The following is a 15,316-nucleotide window of genomic DNA, read 5'->3' as shown; positions in this document are numbered from 1 at the left end:
AGCCGGCATAGTGAGGAGGAACCCACTTGAGGTAGTTCATGGAAAGGAGAGGTAAGACTTAACTCTTTCCCAGAAGCTTAATGGACTTACGGGTGCTATCTTAGCCCCAAGTTTTCTCCTGGAAGGAGACATTCATCCCTTTTCCCAGACACCAGCAAAGCTTTTCAAAACCAGCTGGTGGTACTGCAGCCTGTTTCTGTAATAACTCCGTGAGAGCCTGATGACTGGGGTACTTGTCATGCGTACTAATTGGTATACTTCCCTTTTCCATCTCAGAGGAGACTGCACTTCTGTGTGCACAAGTATGCAATGGGCAAACTGTTAGTGCTGTTGCAATAAATCCTGTGTGCATGCACACTCATTTAATCTATCTATCTGATTCAATATTACACACATTTTGTAGCATTCACTGGTTATCTTTGGAATCAAAAATGCTATGCAACATATGATTTATCATTTCTCTGCCCTCCTTTTCATATGTTGCAGTAAGTCAGTGTACATAATGGCTTTAGGCTATGATAATTCAGGCAGAAGAATGTTGATTTAGATATATCATTAATTATGACACTGACGTGACGAAGACCCGTCTTCACACTATAAGAATACTTCCTGAAAGTGATGGTGCTACAGTGTAATTTACCATCCCCCCTCTTTGTTTTTCAATTTGAATTAAAGATCTATTTTAATCTGTCTCTGTGAAATCAAATGATACACTGCTTTTTCTCTAGAAAACAAACCATTATACCTCTATGTGCCAATTTTTCATTTCAACACATTATGTAATAGTTCAAATGAGAGCACAAAACAAATAACACAAAAACAGCTGGTGGGAAACTTTACTCAACATTAGGCACTTTCAAGCCTGAACAGTGTAATGTGCATGGCTTAATGCATCATATGTCTTTACTAATTTAAGTCTTATTGTGCAAAAAGAGCTGTGTAGGGACACCGGTGGACAAATTCTGTTATGGAGTCATGCTGAAGTTAAAGGTCTGCCTACATATGCTGCATAATGGAGCCAGAGTTATTTTTACTTCCCATTTTGTGTTGTTTAAAAAGTAATGCTAAAAACATAGAGGTGGAAAACTGGTTTATATTCACAAAATGTCTGTGCAAATAGGAGCATTGGAGAAGAGTATTATTCTCTTGGGTAGCATTCTGAATTTAGATACTAGCATCAGCTTTTGAGTTTTTGGACTTTCAGAGTTTGAATGGACAAGTATCAAGAGATTTGGAGTTGTAATTAGATTTTTTTTCTGTATTGTGCCCTTTTTGAGCCCATTTAAGTCTCTGATAATGCTGCCTTTATGATACTTTCGCAATTTCAAGATTACTGAATAGGGAGTTGCTGACAATTTTGGCAAAGCTACCTTGAAATATTGTTTAAACGGTCAAGAAAAACCCTTGATGTTGATTCCTGATTATGTTCATTTCATGTAGCATTTAACAGAATTCCAGCAGAACTAGATTTAAACATAAATATAATAATGTGTAAACTATGGCTTAGAAAGGAACAGATGTATTTTATTCAGAAGGTGAAGCCTTGAATGTAATTATATATAATAAATGTAATTAAAAGTACTAGTCAGGTATAACTTATAAAATTATATGTATTTACTTGGGATGAGACAGGCCATTTCAGGAAAATCAAGTCATCTGGGTCATTTACTTTCTCCAAATGCCTGCAAGTTAATTATTGACATATTTCAAATTACATCAGTAACCATCACTTCCATGAGAAATTCTATCTCTGTTTAACCTTTACAGTATCGTCCATACTTTTGTCTGGCCATGGAGCCAGCTGAGTCCCTGCCCTCATCTGCAACAGGTCCTGGACATGGGACATGGGACAGATCTGCAGAGGTATTGTGGTTGTAATCATTGATTCCCCTGGTTGCTACCAGTTTCTGTGGACAGTTGTCTTGCAGAAATGCACCGCATGGCATACTGGATGCTTTTTGAAGCTTCATGCTGTTTTTCAGCTAAATTCTTAGCTACTCTTCATATGCTGGAAAGGCATGAGAGTGCACTGGGCACCTCTGTTCTGCACCTGATGTATTTTCTCAGACTGTAACCTCCCTGAGAGAGAGACTGTCTTTTTCTGTGTCTTTATTCATCCCCTAGGGCAGTAAAACCCCCACAACTCAGCTGGGGTCTGTAGGCACAAGTACACAAGTAAATAAAAAACTGTCATGTACAAATGCTGAACACCAAATAATCACATTCTCAGGGTACAGATCCATTTAGTTGAGTGAATATTAATGATTAAATCTCATTTATAATTTATCTGTTTACTGCCATTTTGTTTTTATTTATCTATTATATAAATATCTATTAAAAATATCTTTCTTTTTAAACCGAAGACAGTTTGGGGTCAGTTCAAACATAATAAAACTGTGTTACATGGTCCTTATAACCAAGAGGTAAAGGTAAGGAGTAAAGTTCTGGCTTCCAAAAATAACTTTTTGTTACAACACAACAGTGAAAAACCATTTCAAAGTGCTGATGGACCACTCCTCCTCTTCTGGTTGTTCTAGTCTTTAGCAGGCTGTCCATTATCGGAATAATAGATAAGACTGTTGCTTCCAGATGTAGAGCAGCTGCTGCAGAGTGATCTCTGAGCCCTGTTCCCCCATTCATCCAAGCACAGGGAGACCCACCAGCAATGGGGCAGAGCACAGAGCCAGCTTGGGAGAGCCAGGGTTATTTGCCAGGCTCCGAGCTCTGCGGCCAGCCCGTGCTGCCCCAGCCTGCGTGGCCAGCTCTGCACCCGCTGGGTGCTTTGCCTGAATCCAAGACATCCTTCTCTTCCCATCCCTGATGATGGAGAACTGACTTATTTGGTACTGATTGGACTGATTTATTTTGTTCCCAGAAAGTTGTTCTATAGCATTTGAGAAGGCTTGGCAAAATTTATGGCTTTTATACGATATGTGGGAGAGATTAACCTGCTTTGCACATAATGAGAACAAAGTAATTTCTGAGGCATGATTTTGGTGTGTTTTGTTTTCCTTTTTTTTTTTTAATCCACTGAGAGGTGTTGGTTTATTTACTGGAACTCTACTTTCTGTAATCAGAAGGAATTTATTCTACTAAAGAAAAACTACTTTCTTCAACCTCCAAACCTGTATCTTTTTAGCAAGGCGATGTAACAATTTTTAGTGTTTTCTGTTCCTGAACGTGAAACTCCTTGTTTTAAAGACCACATGTGCTATGCCTTTCCCCCTGTTCTTCACATGATTTTCAAATGAGCTTAGCTGCCCTGGGAAATAGGTCAAGACTGTACTCGATGCTGTGCCACTGCTCAGGTGTTAGTCTTTGCAGGGAGAAGGAAAGCTGATCCACAGGGCTAGCCTGGTTTAAATAGGAGGTGAAGGACATGGGCCTTATTATTATTAGCTGCAACCCCAGTGTCAGAGTATTTCTGTGTGTGTCTCAGGCAGAGAAGCCTTAGGGACAAGGCAACCTCCAGACAAAGCATGGGCCAAGGTTTCTCTTTTGTCATTTAAGTCATCAATAAATGGGTCAGTCATCCTGCATAGCTAGACCTCCTGGTATACTGTAGATCTTCTCCTGTGAGCCTTTAAGGTAAAAACTCAGTTTGTGACAATTAATTTTTTTAGTGAAGTTTCTATGGAATGTTTTGAGAAGTTAAAATTTTGTTTTCCCGCTTTTCCTTCCCATTCCTTATTTAAGAAACTGAACATAGCAGATTTGTATACAACTTTGTTCCTGCTTGGTCTGAAATGCTTTAATATTTCTACAAGTGGTAAAGCTGTATTATTTTTCCTTTTGAGGCATTCTAACACACCCAAAGTTTCTGTAAAAGAAAGTGAACAGATTTGTTGAAATAAAATGAAAATAATTTAAATTGTCATTGGAATCACATTTATTGGTAATGAGGGGAAAACAAAAATCTTAAAAATCTTTGAAATGTTTCAGTTTCAAAATAATGAAGCCATTTCTCTCCTTTTGGATAGACAGAATTTTTTTTTTTTTTTTACTTCTATGGTTGCAATTTTGTTATTCTGCTTTAAGGAAAGGCTGGGGTGGTGCTGGAGAGCAGGCCCTATAGGGCCAGGAGCTGCCTTGCAGGCGGTGCAGGGTAAGGATGGAGCCAGAGTCCCAGGTGTGGTGGGGAGGAAGCCAACCCTCCTTCCCTAGAAAGGCCTCCTGGAGCCATGGCAAGTCTTGCTTAGATCCCAGCAGTCACTGGAGCTGGATGAAACACAGCTGAGAGGTGAGGACAGTCTGTGAGGGAGTGTGAGACAGGTGCTTGTCATTTTGTGATTGCTCAGTAGTTGCTTTTCCTGATGATGAAGTAATTACCAGGGCTCCCACCCTGAGGAACCTGATTTTTATGTTTGTTTGTTTGATTTTAAACCTCTTGATCTTATTGGGAAGCTCCTTATAAAGCAGGTCAAGACAGATACTTTGCAACACTGCTGATCAATTTGTGGTCCTCCCACACTGCTGTAAAAAGTGTATAGAAGTAAGTTTGGGTTTTTTACATTTGTTGCAGCTGTAAATAAGAAGTCCATCTTTTGTTTCAAAAACAGCTAAAATTTCAAAATCCTAGTTTGCTGGGAGTACTTTACAGGTGAAAAAATGCTGATGAATGCCACTGAGTACTGCCTTACAAACCAGCATGAGGTAAGAGTCAAGGATTAAATCCATGCTTGGGACAAACTATTGCTTTTTCTGTCTCACATCGTGATGATTTTGTGGCTTGAGCAAAAGAAGAACAGTATGTGTGGCTTTTTACTTTAATTGACTTAATAACAAATACTCTATGTGAACTGGAGAAAGTTCTTCCAGGTTTTCTGCAGTTTCTGTAAGTCTAGAGAGTGCATAAGGAATACTTCAAAGACTGAGTGTGAATTTGATGATGTTATTTTAACTTCAGATCATTGTTTTAGCAGAGTTCTGTGGGTTCATAGAATAAGAAGAAAATTGGCTCAGGGAAGTAAAAGAAAATAGGAGAGAAAGTAAGAAAGGAAAAACAAAATCACAGATGGATGATACTATAAATGGATGAAACTGTAAATAATGAAGAACACAATTGCCAGCTATTTACAGACTTAGATCAGTTAAAATCAATAGAAGACAATGACACTTCAATACAGGCAAATATAGAACAAGGAAGGCTTTTTACAGAAACATGCACTTGGCAGTGCTTGTTTGGGAAATGGTAGGAAAAAAATTATAGAAGGGATAAATATACTAGGACAGATACAGAGCTGGTGTAGGTGGGCAAGGTACAGCTTTTCCTTTTATTCAGCTTCCGTGCCAAGTAAACACACTTCAAAAACAACATGTTCAGACACAGCTACCTGCTGCAAGCCACCAAGTGCCTATTAAAGGAAGGAAGAATTAAGAAATAACACTGGGTAGAAAAAAAAAGCAGTTGAAATTATTTGAACTAGAACTTTTGTTTCTGCTTGGATCTTCTGATGGAGAAGGTCTGCCCTGCTGTGAGAACTGTTGTTTACACTTGTCTAAATCTGGCCAGATCTCAGCCTTAGATTCTAGGTCCCTGGGTTTAGTGGGGAAAAAAAGCTGAAAATCTGGTTTACTGAGCTTGATGTGGATTTTGGCAAGGGGAAATACCCTGATAGTGCAGGCTATCCGAGATGCATGGCAGAGGCAAGAACAAAGTGTCACCTGTAACACCTCTCACACATGACAGTCCCAATGCCCTGGCCTTCCTTAGAAAGTTATGACATGCTAGGGGTAACAAGAGTTTTAATGTGTCTTCTCAGTTTTGCATCTTGCTCTCTTCCTGCTTAAAAAGCATGATAAAAACCTTCATCTGCCCCTCCCTTTACTCCGGTGCCTAGCAATAAGGGCTGATAAATGCTGCCATTCTCACGGAATAACGCTTTATACTCCCTCTACACAAGTGAGAAAGATCGCACAAGATCATGGCTGCTGGAGGGAAGGTCAATATCTGAAAGGATGATAAAAGGGAGAAATGAAAGAGCAACAAGTAATGCATTTAGGAGAAAGAAATAATAAATTATGAGTGCATACTGTTTCTAGAACAACTTTCTGCTGTTGCAGCAGCTGAGCTCAGCAGGAGAGGAGCTGCTTTCCATCTCCAAGTCCAAACCCGCAGAGCAGGGAGACTCTTTCCCCCTCCTGCCCGTCAGCACAGTACAATAGGACACAGATAACCCCTGCATTTTTCTGGGCCACATTTTTAGGAGATGACTGAGTGATTCTTGTGTCTTCATTTTAAAGGTATATTTCACCCTGTGTTTATATTTATGGACAGGAATATCAGTGGTCTCGTCTATATTTCATCTGCCATAATGATTTAGTGGAGTTCTGGCAATGAATGGTCCTTTGTTGTTGTCCGGTTATCTCTGCTTTGTAGTCAGCTCCAGCTATTTCATGACTGGAATGACTGGATCTGGGGAAATGGAGCCCATGAGCTGTGCAGGGCTCTGCTCCCTTGGACTCTACTTCTTGAAGGAAAGAGAGAGCTCAGCCATTCACTGGAGACTTTTTATTATTATTATTATTATTATTATGGCTCTCAGAAGCCTTCAAACATTAAAGATGTGTTACTGTCAATATACTAAGATAATTTTGAAAAACTTCAACTCTGCAATAGAGTCAGACTATTTGTTACCATTGGTTGAATAGCACTGTTGAGTTCAATTCCTCAAGCACTGCTGAGTATCTTCTAAACTGCCACTGAAATTACTTCCTGCAAAAGTATGAAACAACTTCTGTCATTGCCTTGTGGATTTGAGAGGCAAATCTATATAGAAAATATCAGTTGTAAATTGTCATAAGTATGTGTCGGGCTTCCTTCTTACAGGATATCAGTGCATCTGGCCAAATGGGTATGTCATGTCTTCATAATACCAAGTTCAAAGGACTGAGCATTGTAAGGAATCCCCATGGTATATGCTTGAGTATTTGTGGATACCAACATGTATCAAGGGTGTGTGGCAAGTGAGTACCTCTAAAGAGAAACCCATGTTTGTACAGATAAAAGCATATAGGGGGCGAGCACCTGGAACAGAACTAACAAGGATCAGTTAGATCACAGAAACTCCCTTAAGAAACCTAAAGGACCAGAGAAGGAATTTGGATCCAGTGATCTGTCCTTGCAGTTTCCTTGGTGATTTCCCCTGAAGCACTGGCTTCACGGTGCCCCTATGCCAGAAATAATATATCGGGATGTAAGAGGACTTGTCTCCTGACAGTCCTCAGGACAAGCTCTTTGAGAGAAGAGGGGGACAAACCATCTTGTAACCAACAGCCCAAGCAAACAGTAACAGATGGCTTAGAAAAACCAAGCAAAAGAGTGATACCAGGCCCAGAGGCTCTCTAGTCCATCAGCTAAGTCTAGGAGCTGAAAATGCATCACAGAATTGGTTAAGTGAGAGTAGTCTGCTATCAACAAATAGTAGAAAGAAAACTTGTTTCAGCTGACTGCAATTTCTGCCAGTCTTCCTTGTCCATTAGCAGCATAAATAGTGTGCAGACTGATAGGAGCCATCATAAACCATATATTCTCTCCCAGTGGGAGGTTTAATAAATATTGGTAGCTCCTAAAAATGGCTATAATGTTTATTGATTTAAGCCTCTGAGATTCTAGTAAGGAATAATCTGTGGGTTTCATAATGTAAATCATATGGATGTCTATATAGAGTTTTAAAACACAAAGTCACTGCTGTAAATCTAGATGCATTATTTGTATGCGTATCTATTTGAGGTAGAGATTGATGCCTGTAGTTAGGATTGTGTGGTTTTTGTGTAGTTCTTTTGTGGGTTGAAACTTCTGTTCACTTTTATGTTTAATTTCTTCCCAGTTTGTTTATAAACCACCACCTGCATTTAAAAAAATTAAGGAGTCCAGGTTTGAAATTTAAGGTTATCTCTATAACATGACCTTTAACTACTCAAAGTGGTAGTGTTGGTGGTTGTTTTTTTGGTTTGAGTTTTAGAAGTGTGATTTTTGTCAGGTTTAAACTCTTCTCTGGGGACTAAGATCCCTGTGGAAAGCTGGGAAAAACTCCCAGATTCTGTAGCCAAACTGGTATTTGGATAGTATAACTGAGTAACACACAGAGCCAATGGTGGAACTAAAAGAAATGGTGAATAGCGATGAACTGATTGAAGTACTTCCTGCTGTAAAAACAGCAATCACTCAGTTAAAGACTGTATCATAAAGAATAGTGCAAGAAGCCTGGATTAAGGTTACATTGGCAACCATGGGTTTACCAATCTCTCCTTTGGGGGACTGAGTCTCAATACGTTTCAGTCTCAATATTCTTTGCACATAGTGTTTGAATAAATTAATATCTGTGTAGTTATAAATTCACCTGTAGTTTATATGTAAATCTAAGGCAAGATTAATTTATAGTAGAAATATAAACATTATTACAATAAAATTGTTGGGGTTTTTTAGTATTTAAAAGGCTGACACTTGAAAAATCAAGTAGTTACAGTTCCCATAGCTGCCAGGGAAAATTCAGTTCCAGTCTGAACAAATGAGCTATACTACTGTGTCATCCGATGCGGCGACACACGCTGGGTAGCTGATGAGAGGAGTGGTGGAGAGCTCAGCCCTCTTAGCTCTTCGCTCTCATGCCTCAGCAAATCCATACAAGGTAATCTTAGGCCTTTCCTGTTGTTCATATGACCTGCTTTTATCTTCAGCTACATCCAGGCAGCCCTCACTAAAATCCATTATAGCTCTGCAGGTCTGTCTGAGAGCAGACTATATGGGTTAAGAGCCCTAATTAGTCACCCAAGGTTGCATTCTGTTTGTTACTGTACAAAAATGAAATTGATGGGAGGCATATGTAGCCTCAAAATAGGAATAACATCAGTTTTTTAGAATGAAGTAATGGTAATCCTGAAAGAGGGGAAAATAGAAGATACAACAGATTGCACAACCCCCCCTAAATTACCAGAATGGGAGAAATCCCCCAAGAGCTGCGTCTGTGTGTGTGACAGCTCTTACCCAAGGGGTGGTGGGGTCTGTCCCCACCAGAACTTTATAAACCTCTTTCAAATCCTTCTGTGCTTTTCTGTCTTACCAGTGTCATGTGGTGGCAAACAGCAATGCTCTTCACCTCTGCTGAACCATGTGTACCTCTGCTGAACCACAAACCTCCTACAAACTTGTGACAATGTGGTAAGTTTCTATACTTTTGGAGTTTTTTCTTTCTTTTCCTCATGAATGTTTAAATGATTTACAGAGTCCTTGTGCATCCATGCCCCTGTGCCGTAGCCCTAGGCAGGGATTTGGCTGTCTCTCCGAACCTCAGAAAAGGGCAAATGGCAACTCAGGCTGACTGAGAAGGGGGGACATGTAGGAGAGTGTTAAAGGTAACAAGTCAATGGCCATTTTTCCTCTTCTCATAACAACTAAATACTCTGGCTGGGTGAGAGTGATGCTAAAGTGGATTAAATGTCTATTTGAAGTAGAAATAGTTTGAGTTTTACTACTTCTAGACTCCATTTGGATCTTCTTCACCCCTTCTTCTCAATTGTGTGACTCGCACAAATGTTCATTAAGCTTTGCTATAACTCTCTCCTCAGGACGCTCATCCTTTCAAACAGAGAATTCTGGCCCTATTCTTAGTTACAGACAATCAAGTGCCTGGGAGTAGTTAGTGCTTAGACAAAATTAAATTAGTTTGACTTCCTGAGTTGATAAAACCCTTTATGCACTGTGTTTTAAAATGTTTAACCAGCACAACAAACTTGTTGCATCTTAACACTGCAATGATTGCAAAGATTGCACAGAATGTCTTGACAAATGAAACAGTAAATAGCAGAAACACTGTTGAATCTTAATCACCAGTAACTAATTGAAGTGTGTGTCTGATTATAGAACAATTGAATAATCGCACCTCTTAGCCTTACCAAGAAGTTGCCATCTGGGGTAGGAATAGTGATGTGCTGGCAAGACCACATGGTCTTCACATGCAGAAAGGACCTGCTTTTCATCGATAGCATGAATGCACTGCTAATTAGAGAAGAATGAACAAGGCATAATTCAAGGAGGAATTTCCAAATCTAGATTAGGTTTAAGAGATTCATTAAGATCATTTCAGGGCCAGGGTTTGGAATCATATTTGTTAATGCTGAAAACATGTGAGTACTTTTTAATGACTTGATAGTCTGAAAAGAACATAGGCCCTTAAAACAAGATACAAATGGACTTTAGGTGCCTAATTAAAAATTATTACAAGAAAACTCTTGACTCTTATCGTCTTCCTCATGCTGGAAGCTCCCCAAATTCATGATGTTCACATTCCTACACGCCCCCCCCCATTTCTGCCTAAACTCCAAAGCTCAAAAATCTAGAAATGGTGCCTGAAAAGGTAGTGAGTGCCTCTCTGCAAGACAAATGCTAATACTCCCAAAGCACAATAAAGTGGATGCCTGCAGAGACAGGGGTATTGATCACAAAATACAACCCTGTCTTAACTCCATTTCCTCCTGTCTCATAGGGGAGGAGGGGAAAGAAAGCCCCACCAAAAATCCCAAACCCAACCAACCAACCAAAAAAACACCATAGGAGAAAGAAGAGATGGATTTACTTGGTAAATTGATATTAATACCTAGTTCTACAAGTTTCCTACTGAGTGAAGATATTTTGGTGGATTGTCTTCCTGGTGGATTGTCAATCTCATTGGGTCCTCTTTCCACCAGAAGTTTTCTCCAGGCAGAAAACAGAGGACTTGGTCCATTTATCTGGTACCTCCAGAAATTTGGAGCACAAGGGCAAATAGCTGCTTACACACATGGCCTTTGCGAGTGGTTTGTGCTCTGCATGGTCTGGATTTACTGTCATTGTGTAGATACGGTATACTGTGTAGAGTTGCCCTATTAATACAGATGGTTATGTCTCAGAAATCTTGAACAGAAACACATAACTCCCTCCACTAACTCTAGATTTTGGGTTCTACTCTAGAAGGCAAGAAGTTGAAAGCAAAGATTTCGATGCCTGATAAGCATATCTCTCTCTCTTCTATGTTTTTCTTTTTTTCCTTTTTTTTCTAAACTTTATTAAATGACATTCAAACCCTTTGAGATTTTAGATACAATCAAAGAGCCAGATATTTTCCCAGGTTCTTTCTGCAATGTGCTCAAACGCATTGTCCTTAAAATCTTGAAGATTCAGACAAGAGTATGAATCGCACAGGTTCTGAAAGAGATTGGATTTCTCAAAATGGAGACTTGTGATCCAGCTAAACTAATGTTCTTCAGATACATATATCTTATCTTTTTACAGCTTTTTAGAAAAAAATTAAATAGCACCTTTTTAAGTCTCCAAAACTGGCAGTTATCTAATAACTTCCTTCTGAGAAAGTTTAACTGGTTTTATAATGTAGTTTGATGCAAGTCACTCTCACAGAGTTAACTGGAATTAACTCCTTATTTCCCCCCCCCCCCCCCCCCCCCCCGATATCAGGAACCAGTCTGTACCTTCAAAAAATAAGGGTTGATATCCCTTATGAATCTTCCATTTTTTTTTAAGAATTGTTAATAATTCTTTACTTATTCCAGCACCTATCCATTCTTTGATTCTAGAACTCCATAGGTTATGTGATTCCTTTGGAAATTAACTCCATGTGTTGGTTTTCAGTTATTGACAAATAATGTAGGTAATGTTCTAAATTTGATATGTACCAATTTTGTACAACATTAATTAACAGCAGTGTAAGTATTTAACATAAGAAATCTAAGCCTCGGTGCCTTATTCTGTTATTCTTTAATGCAAATGCTATTGCTATTTAATGCAAGTGTACTTTTCCTAAACAGAATTGCAATGGTCAAACCTCATAAGCTCCAGAACACATTTACTGAGTCTCACCCTTACCCTTCTGGCCCTGGAATAGAAAGTAGACAAAGGAACAACCAAGGATAAAATACCAGAAGTGGAAGGTGATCACAGCTAAGAAATGAGAAGCAAAATGCTGGCAAAAACTAAGGGTTTTCTTTTTATTCACTTTTTGTTTTACAGAAGCTAATAGAATACAGATCCCTATCCAGATCTACTGGCAAATGGATTGACTTACAGAATTGATGCAGTACAAATGATCTGTACAGACCCTATAAAAGGAACCTCCAATTTGTTTAAAATTGTCAGTCTTATTCATACATTTTGACACTGAGGTCTGATAGTGTAACGTATGACAGGCTAAGGATAATACTGAGTAATACTCCTAGAAAAAAATTGTCGTTTAGTTTGTTGTGTCAGAGAGAAGATCGAGATGGGGAAATTATAATAAAATAAAAATTTAAAATAAATTTCTCTTTCCTTTTGCCGTATTTCACTCAATAATGGAACAGCTTTGAAACTCAAGATGCTTTTAACCCATTGTCAAAGCTAATAGTAACATTATTTATCAGCAGTATTTACTCAGCTGCTGTAAAGCTAGGGTCTATATAGCCTGTTAACACTGGGACACGAATTGATCTCTTTCTGTCTCCATTGTGTTCTTGAGCATACATCAAAAGAGGCTGCACAGGAAAGTAGTCTCAGATATTTTCCATCTTTGTGTTCTGAAAAGTGAGTGGCACTAATTTAATGGACTGGGAAGAGTTCTTGAGTCAGAAATATGGATGGAAAGCTTCATCAGAGATTAACCAGGTATATTTTTGGTTTCTGATGTTTCAAGTGGGGTTTCAAGGATGTTGGGGAACCCCCCCCACCTTTCAATCAGAAAGCTTAAAAATGATGGGGTTTGTTCCACTCCTTTTGAAGGAGAGAAAAAAATATTCTTAAGTGTGTGTGTATTTAACTGCATATGGGCATGCACACTCACATAGGTTTTATTCAAAGAACATTCATGAGAATGCAAAGCTGATCTCTGGAAACATCCTGTGCCATTTTGATCTGACCTCTAATTCCATGGGTTTCCTACATCAGCCAGGCCACAGGCAGGACTGTGCCTGCAAAGGCAGCTGCTAGATGGTATTTTGTGTTCTCCCCCACGGTCCACCCTGTGCCAGCATTCTTTATGAATTCAAACCCTGCTCTGATGATTGGGTTATTCAGTACTTTTTAAATACTAGCTCCAAATCCCAGCTCCTTTCTTCTGGCTAACGTTTCATCCATGTGTTGTCTTCATCCAGTCTCACTCCTTGCCCAGATGTGCTTTTCAACCTTTTTTTCTGTCTTTGCTGACTCCTCAGTTAAATTCCCCTGGGGAACCTCCTGCAGCCCCAGGGACTCCGGTCCTTTCTCTGGTACAATTTTTTTGCCCCAATAACTCACAGTTCTTCCTTTGCACAGTAGTGTCTTATCAGATAGATCTCTTCTCATGCCTCCTGCTTTTTGCATTCTTGGTCTTTTTCTCCCTTTTTCCCAGGGCTAGCCCCAGTCTGTGTGCTGCACATCAATCCCTGCTTCCTTTTTAATGGATTCTAATCCCATTTCCCTCTAGTCTCATCTTCTTTCCCCTTTCTCTTGTCTTTTCTATATTTGAATATGGCAATGGCTCACTGAGATCCATGGAGACACAGGGCACATGCTCTTAAATTCCTACATCTGGCCTTAGTGTTGCAGGAGACATCTTTCTTGAGCAACTTCTACTGAAACGTAAGAAATCTCTACTGAATAGGAGCAGAATTTATCAAGCCCTTTCCTTATGAAATTTCAAGTCGTTGTTCAAAATCTTGGAAGCACTAACACGTTTCTGAGACAAGTACATCAAGTTGGGGGATGGTGATTTCATTTTTTAAACATGGACAAAAGAGTGTACCTCACTTTTTGAGGCAGTCGAATTGTTATGATATTTCTGCAGAATACCTAGGATGGAAAATTCCAGTCCAGACTACAAAAAAGTTTTCAAAGTTATGAGCAACTAAAAAATTAAAAACAGGGTCTTAAAATAGGAACTGTTAAGCAATCTTACTAATAGCTGGTATTACCAGCCCCACCTATATAAAATATAAGCATTGCTGTTCTAATAGCCTAAATGCACTAAATACCACTAATGTAATCTTAGTAATTGCTACCAGAAAGATGTGGCTGCTGTTTTCTTGACTTTATTGATCTGCCAAAATTATAAAGTGGCAGTACTTTATGTAAGCTTTATTTAAAAGCGTAACTGGAGAGTGATGACAGAACAGTTTTACATATTAATGTGGTGCATATAGCTAGAACTCTGTTCAATATGCCAAGGAAGGAACAAGCCACTAAAAATGCTATTTATTTGCTACAATTAAAGAAAAGGTTGAGGATTTGGGTAGGATTTTGTTTTGGTTTTAACTTTTAAATGGTGTCCCTAAAGGAAGAAATCTATGTATCAGGGCCCAGAAGCATGAACAAAGTACTTTACTGACTGATACACAGTAAATTTTGAACACATTCAGATTAGTCTATGGTGCAGCAGAAGTGGGCCAAGAACTAAGATTACCTTTCATTTTCTTAGTGCTACAAGCATGCACTTGAACATCATCTGACCTTTAATAATTTGCTACCCTTTGTCTAAGCTTTGGTTAGCACCAAGACTCAGACTGAAGTGTTAAAACCCTCAGACATAAGGCCACAAGAGAAACGTATTTGCTAGTGCAATTACCAGTTCAGTTGATCCTATTGTGTAGGTGAATTTCTTTGCAATAAAATTAATAACCTTGACAAGGTATATTTTCATACTGCACCTCAGAGTTCATCTATATATGAGAGTTTCCTTTCCCCCCATTTAGTGCAGAAGCCTCCTAGATGCTATTATTATACAAACATTGAAAAAAAAAATAACAGGTCACTGTTCTGTTGAAGTTCACCACTTTGTGCCATTTATTTGTTGCTTTTGGTTTGTAGAGGATGTTGTTCATGACAGAGCTGCTGTTTCATAGTAGTTGTATTTTTGCTTTCCTTTGCTTTGTAAATGATATGTATTCTCTGAGCTTTTAAAAAACGACTACTGAGTAGAGAAAGCTGTAAGACTTGAACCTGTGAGATATCATAGACAATCTTAAACACAATGTTCTGTTCCTTGCTATCTAAATAAAAATGTAGAATATGCAAAAAAAAGAGAATTTCATTGATGAGGAATCTTGATATAGGGCGAAAAATTCTGGAGAGATTGGGGAGCCTACTGAAAGTGTCAATATGTTAAGCAACACCTTACTTCATCAGTACTTAAGGTCATGCTTATGCCCGTTTTCATTCTTTTGCAGTGAAAAATGTGGCTCAGAGACTTGCAAGTTATTGGAGGCCCAAAGAAAGAAAACCATATCAATTAGTGCAGTGGACACTTAATTAGGTATGGAGGGCAGTAAAGCTCCATTTACACTTGCACTATTTGTTGACACCAATGCTTGGGCTAAC

General features: G+C 38.9%; 1 long non-coding RNA gene across 1 annotated transcript; it reads left to right on the top strand.

Moving 5' to 3' along the window:
• The first annotated feature begins 4,577 nt into the window (after positions 1 to 4,577).
• LOC127018708 (uncharacterized) lies at positions 4,578 to 12,252 on the top strand. The gene is made up of 3 exons (XR_007766814.1): positions 4,578 to 4,653; positions 9,066 to 9,160; positions 12,002 to 12,252. It is a non-coding gene; the product is annotated as an uncharacterized LOC127018708 (long non-coding RNA).
• Positions 12,253 to 15,316: the final 3,064 nt, after the last annotated feature.

The sequence above is a fragment of the Gymnogyps californianus genome, chromosome 7, assembly GCF_018139145.2.
Source record: "Gymnogyps californianus isolate 813 chromosome 7, ASM1813914v2, whole genome shotgun sequence".
Lineage (NCBI taxonomy): Eukaryota > Metazoa > Chordata > Aves > Accipitriformes > Cathartidae > Gymnogyps > Gymnogyps californianus.
This window is presented reverse-complemented; position numbering and strand designations above follow the sequence as displayed.